Source organism: Acartia tonsa, chromosome 14 (assembly GCF_053477335.1).
Source record: "Acartia tonsa isolate MP-2025a chromosome 14, ASM5347733v1, whole genome shotgun sequence".
In the NCBI taxonomy this organism is placed as follows: Eukaryota; Metazoa; Arthropoda; class Copepoda; order Calanoida; family Acartiidae; genus Acartia; species Acartia tonsa.
In genome coordinates, this window is record NC_137273.1 from 3,159,101 (window position 1) to 3,166,032 (window position 6,932).

At 37.2% G+C, this 6,932-nt stretch overlaps 1 long non-coding RNA gene across 1 annotated transcript; it reads left to right on the top strand.

Annotated features, from left to right (window-relative positions):
• The first annotated feature begins 303 nt into the window (after positions 1-303).
• LOC145306584 (uncharacterized) lies at positions 304-3,964 on the top strand. The gene is made up of 3 exons (XR_013875070.1): positions 304-426; positions 1,225-1,279; positions 2,050-3,964. It is a non-coding gene; the product is annotated as an uncharacterized LOC145306584 (long non-coding RNA).
• The last annotated feature ends 2,968 nt before the right edge of the window (positions 3,965-6,932 follow it).

The window sequence follows — 6,932 nt, forward strand, 5'->3', positions numbered from 1 at the left end:
TTAACAGATGAACTCTGGTTACGGTGCTCTGCATCCTTACATGCCTCGCATCAGCGCTCAGCCCCCTAGCCTGCCTAGCCACAGGAGCTCAGTCCCCTAGCCTAAAACTTAACCTAACCTAAAATAGTTGTACTCTACCAGAGTCATAGTGTTAAGGGAAGGGCCGGGGTGACCAAAATTATAAAAATTGAAAAAATATTTCTAAGAATATAACACCTTTGAATAAAATTTTCAATTATTTAATTAAGCAATGTTTTTGGGTAATAATGCTGGCATTTAAGTTTATTATTCTTACCACTGACACCCATATCTTGTCAGTAAACATTCTATCTCCTTATCTTTTCTCTCATTTCAGCATCAGACTTGGAAGATTCAACATCTACTCATGAATTTTCTTCATCCTGTTGAAGCAAGACATATAAAGAAGTAAGTACGACTCTTTTTTTATAAAAGCGAAACAACTTTATAATTAGGGCCGGTCCGTACGTCCGTTCGTTCATAACAGAAAACTCTTTTCATTAATGTATACTTGTCCTATCGATTTCAAGCATCATAATTTTTGTAACAGTTTACAAATTAGAAAGCATAGCAACTCTATACCTGAAAGTCCATATGTCCATTTGAAACATGACAACAAGTTTTTGCCTGACAAAACTAACAATAACTCTTATAAAGCCAGTACTTAATAAGCAGAACATTAATGTCTAAGTCTAAACGAAATTATTCATAAAGGATACAGTAAAAGGACATACTTTCATTTTTATAATTTGATTATAGAGATACCTCGCTTATAATATTGTTCCTTGTTGTCATAAGAATCATTTTTTCAAAAATCAGATGAATAGGATAGTTTCATTTTCATCATATTTTTAAAAAATCTAAAATAAAAGTTACGAATAAGCACGTTTTCAAATAGACGTACAGACTTTAGAGTTGCTACGCTGTGTAAATTGTACCTAACTGTTATAGGGATCATGTAAAGTTTGAAATCTTTAGAACAATGTTTGTCATCTATGTTTGTAGTGGGATAAAGTGACTCATAAAAATGAGGAGATGAAAGGAAAGAAGCCTCTAAAAGTGGGAAAGAAGCCCTCTAAAACAGAGATAGATAGTCCCTCATTTTTATGACATCACATGGCTAATTTTTGAGTCACTTTGTCCCACTACTTCTTGTTTGCGTTATTTTTCTCCTGTAATCTTGATTTTTATATTGATGTTTCCTAGGACGACAAGGCACACTGTTATGAGCGAAGCATCTTAATAATCAACATCTAAAAATGTAAGTAATGTAACTAAAAATCTTTGTTAAGACTTTTAAATTAAAGTCTCATTTCCTTAAGCAAAAAATAATTTTCAAGTGTTCATGTTTGTTTGCCCCATGTAAATCTTATTTTGCCTTTAAAAAACTTCTTTATAGTTTCACTTTCAATATTTTCCACCAATTAGATTTTTCTCAATGTTTTTTCCTACATATTTGAATGGCTCCAAGGATCTCTAAAACACTGGTCTCAAAAAAGTTTATATGTGTTTCTTCACCTGCTCCTGTCTAAAGTGTCCTTGGTGGATATGATTAAAGTCCCTCCGCAGATTATGACGTCACACGATAAAATAACCAATGAGAGGCCAGCATAAATTTTACCATTGGTCAATTACAGTGTAAACTGGCCTCTCCATAGCTATTCTATCGTATGACGTCTTAATCTGGGGAGGGACTTTAATCATCTTCGCCCTTGTTCCTTTTTACAAGCAAAGATTTTCTATAATTAGGAACGGTCCGTCCATCCGTCATTTGATTCCTTATACAACAATGCTATTAAAGAAGCATCTCAATAATTAACAATGTAAGCATATTCTTAAATAATATCCTGTATAAGAAATATACCCACCAATTATTTTTACTCTTTCTTTTTTAATCTAAAATACAAAAAATTGGGTTTATTTAACGCAGTTCATTACCTCTTAGGGCAAAGTCCCTAGAGGCTAGGGGCGAAGCCGCTAGTTTATAACAAAGTAGGCTTTTAAAATGTATCATATTTGAATTTATTTCAGGGGTCGGCAACAGCTGTGGCTGATAGTGTCTTACAGTGAACATAACTGCGGATGTGTACAAATTTGCGGCTGCGGCTGATGATATCTGTGGCTAACTGTGGCTTATGGTTTAGATGGCTGTGTCTCCAACTGAAAAGAAAAGTGCCGCTGTTAGGCTGAGAGTGGCTTACGGCGAGCATGCCTGCGGCTGAGTACAAATTTGCGGATGCAGCTGATGGTGTCTGTGGCTTTTGGTTTAGATGGCTCTGTCTCCAACTGAAAAGAAAATTGCCGCTGTGGCTGAGAAGAGTGGCTTACAGTGAACATGCCTGCTGCGGCTAGGTACAAATTTGCGGCTGTGGCTGATGGTGGCTGTGGCTTATGGTTTAGATGGCTGTGTCTCCAACTGAAAAGAAAAGTGCCGCTGTTAGGCTGAGAGTGGCTTACAGTAAACATGGCTGCGGCTGAGTACAAGTTTGCGTCTGCGGCTGATTGTGGCTGTGGCTTATGGTTTAGATGGCTGTGTCTCCAACTGAAAAGAAAAGTGCCGCGGTTAGGCTGAGAGTGGCTTATGGCAAGTATGCCTGCAGCTGTGTACAAATTTGCGGCTTCGGTTGATGATGTCTGTGGCTTATGATTCAGATGGCCGAGTCTCCAACTGAAAAGAAAAGTGCCGCTGTGGCTGAGAAGAGTGGCTTACAGTAAGCATGGCTGAAGCTAAGTACAAATTAGCAGCTGCGGCTGATAGAAGCTGTGTCTGCAACTGAAACAACGTGGCTTACGATGGGGCTGCCTACGGCTTAGAGTGGCTGCTTATTTGGATCCAGCTTTTAAACAGTCATGTCACTGAGGGTGGCTGTGGGTAGCTGAGGCTGTGGCTTATTGGGCGGCTGAATAAACCGCGTGGCTGAGGCAGCTGCACAGCTGACGGGCAGCTGCTGAATTGATATCTTGTGGCTGTGGCCTAGGATGGTTGGGTTGCTGAATAAACTGCTTGACTGAGGCAGCCGCCTAGCTGATAATAGCTTACAGTGAACATAACTGCAGCTGAGAACAAATTTGTAGCTGCGGCTGATGGTGTCTGTGGCTTATGGTTCAGATGGCCGAGTCTCCAACTGAAAAGAAAATTGCTGCTGTGGCTGAGAAGAGTGGCCTACAGTAAGCATGGCTGCGGCTGAGTCAAAAATTTGCAAATGCAGCTGATGATGTTTTTGGCTTATGGTTTAGATGGCTCTGTCTCCAACTGAAAAGAAAATTGCCGCTGTGGCTAAGAAGAGTGGCTTACAGTGAACATGCCTGCGGCTAAGTACAAATTTGTGGCTGCGGCTGATGGTGGCTGTGGCTTATGGTTTAGATGGCTGTGTCTCCAACTGAAAAGAAAAGTGCCGCTGTTAGGCTGAGTGTGGTTTATGGCGAGTATGCCTGCGGCTCAGTACAAATTAGCAGCTGCGGCTGATAGTGGCTGTATCTGCAACTGAAACAAAAGTTGCCGCTGTTTTCTGAGCGTGGCTTACGATAGGGCTGGCCACGGCTTAGAGTGGCTGCTGCTTCGGATCCAGCTTTTAAACAGTCATGTCACTGAGGGTGGCTGCGGTTAGCTGAGGCTGTTGCTTATTGGGGTTGCTGAATAAACTGCTTGACTGAGGCAGCCGCGCGGCTGATGGGCAGCTGAATTGATATCTTATGAATGTGGCTGTGGCCTAGGATGGTTTGGTGGCTGATTAAACTGCGAGGCTGATGGGTGGATCAATTTAGAGCACATCCTGGGTGGCTGTAGCAAATAGGGTGTCTTTCAAAGCCACGCTGCTGATTAATGCGGCTGGGGTTTGTGTGACTGCGACAGCAGGGCCCTCATTTAATCATTTTTTTATTTTGATTATATTAATTATTATAATACTTAAAAATGGGTTAAAAAATAAATAATTACTGTATATAATTTTTGTATTAAATTGTTTAATGACATAAAAAAATCATACTAAAGACGTTAAAATTAATCATTTCTTAGTAAATGTTTGGGAGGGAGGGGACATTGGACTTGTAAATTATACTAGTACCCAAGCTTTATAAACACACTTTCTCTTATTCGTTGCCTTAAAACTTTGAGTACTTTTGTAAAATCTTGATTGGTTGGTTGAAATTAGCAGTGTCCAAACTTTGCAACAAATTCTTTTGAGATATATAAGGTTTTTTGGAGATGTAAAATAATTCTTTTAGTCTTAGGATGTCTGGTTATGTGCAAAATTGTCTTCACAGGTGTGTAACCCATATATGGATGAGAGAGGGGGGCGGGCATATCCTCATACAAAATAGTCTAAACCCTACTCCGAGGGCCAATACATTACTGCGTATTTTAAGCGTTTCAAGCATTTTGAAAAGATAGAATTATTAAAAAAATATCAATGATTCCAATGACAATTAGATACTATATACAAATAATTTTATTAAAGTTAGTGTTCAAGATAAACTTTTGCAACAAAGCAACTTTTTAAGTATAGATATATTAGCCATATTTAAACATTCAAAATGTATCAAACTTTAAATTCTTAATCTATCTATCTAGGACAGACGGACCTACTTCAATTATAAAAAAGATTCACATTTAAAAAGTTTATTGTTGTCAAGTATGACTTTTTATCAACTATATTAAAACTGTTATCTCTAAAACTGTTCATATGGTAATATTTCTGAGAAAAAAAAATGTAAATGAAATGCACAATTTTATTTTATTAAAGTTTAAAAATGAAACATAGTTAGAAAATACGCATTATCCAAACAATCTTCATATTCTTGACTCTGGTTTCATCTGCCAGTCTTCCCTCCTTTATTCCTCCAAGGTTGGATGTGCTGGTCTCAATGTTGGCTGAATCAGTTGAAATGGAGGAATGACCAATTGGGGTTTCTTTTGAAAATTCCATACAATAACCAGCACCAGAATCTTGAACCAGAGTCCTAAACTGGCAATTATTCCTATTATGTCTCAAATACCAGTCGCCATCTCTTCCGTCCTCGTAGTCAAAAACATGGGAATGGCCAGAATCCACGTGACTATGACCAAGGTCAGAGTGTTTGTGACCTTCATCCATGTGTATGTGGTCTTGTAGGGCATCTTCCTCGAACTCACCAGATCTGCCATCTGCACCGCCACGCAGGAAACGACCATCTCCATTTAAATCGGGAGTATTTTGACCAGCCAGAGGTCCTCGTTCAATCAAAGAGCCATCACATCTTTGCCACCCTCCAGGTATTGATTTCTCCACTGATATGCCAGCATGCCAGGCGAGGACTGTTCCAATAGGTGGAAGTGTTTCTTTTAAACTAGTCACTAAAGATTGTAAACTTGAGTCCAAGGTTTCTAAGTCTTTGCTGACAGAAGTATTTAGCTTTTGAACATCTTTGTTCACTTCATTTATTCTGAAATCCTGTTGGATAACATCCATTCTCAACTCAGTGATATCTTCAGCATTTTGTTTGACATCATCTTCAATGGAACCCAAATCAGACTTGCCTGTATCAGGACAAAGTTGCTTCACAATCACCAACTGCCTCATTTCTTCCATTTCCTTCTTCAGCTGGTTGATTTGTTCCATTTCTTTCTTCAGCTGGTTGATTTGTTCCATTTCTTTCTTCAGTTGGTTGATTTGAGCTTGAAGATGATCATCTTTGTAACTATCATTCACTTCTCCTTGGCTACAAGAAACAAAGCAAAGAAGAACAAATAATGTTCTACTGAACCTCTTCATGTTGATTAGAAGACTGAAGAAATTTTTTCAACTGAAATATATTTATACATTCATAATAATTAAACTCTATGTACATTTTAAAATACATAAAACTTTAAATTTTATTCAAAGATAAGAATTTAAAAACTAGTAAAAACTAGTAAAAGTATTGCTGTCTTTTTATTATTGCTCTGCCCTAAGAGGTTTTTTCATACCAATTTTTTGAAATTTAGATTTTTTAAAAATAAATCTAAAAAAAAATTTCTTTGTGGGGGAAAATTTTTTTTATGGGGAGGGGGGGATAGTCGACCCCACTATTTTAATTTTAGTTTTAAAAAGAAAAAAAAAATTTGGAGGGGGGTTATTTTTTATTTTTTTGGTGAGTTCGGGGTGTCCCACCCCCCAGAAAATAGTTATAAACCTTCCCGGGACCTATGAGAAGCTACCCTGTAAAGGAGAACCCAATCTGTTCAGCGGTTAGCGAGATCCTTCGCTATAAACAAACAAACAGACACACAGATAAACAGACAGACATCGTTCTACTTTGCACTGCATGATAGACTCGAAATAAAGTATTACCAAACTTTACCAATAAACTGTAAACAAATATGATAAATATACAAGCAAAATAACAAGTTATTGTTGAGATTCAATTCCTTCTCATTCCTTCTTAAGCATAAAATGAATTTGAAAATTTTTAACATAAACTTTAATATCCTTATCAGGATGTTGATTTTATATGTCGTCTTTATGACAGGTGAAGATGTTATGAATATATTTCTTAAATTATGTATATAAAAAAATATTGTACGGTAATATCAAATTAAATTAAAAATAATTTATTTTTTTTTGTTTTTTTTGTACCAGAATCATCCCTGCAATGAAAGAAGAAAAAAATTTGTTTTGTTTTACATAGCAGACTAAATGTATTATGATAACATACAACGTCTCTTTGTGAGTTCATATTTATAATATTGATTTTTATAAATGAATTAATGAAAAAATATTTGTTTGAAATTTGACTAAATGTCATATTGTATAATTTACTTAACCCTTAACAGTTGAACCCCTTGTCGCATCTTTATCGGTCGGGGGTGAGGGGGTGGTGTTAAACGCCCCCTCCCCTATTATCTGAGCCACTATTAGAGCTAGAGGTCTTAAAATTTCTGTGTATGTCCCCTGTTT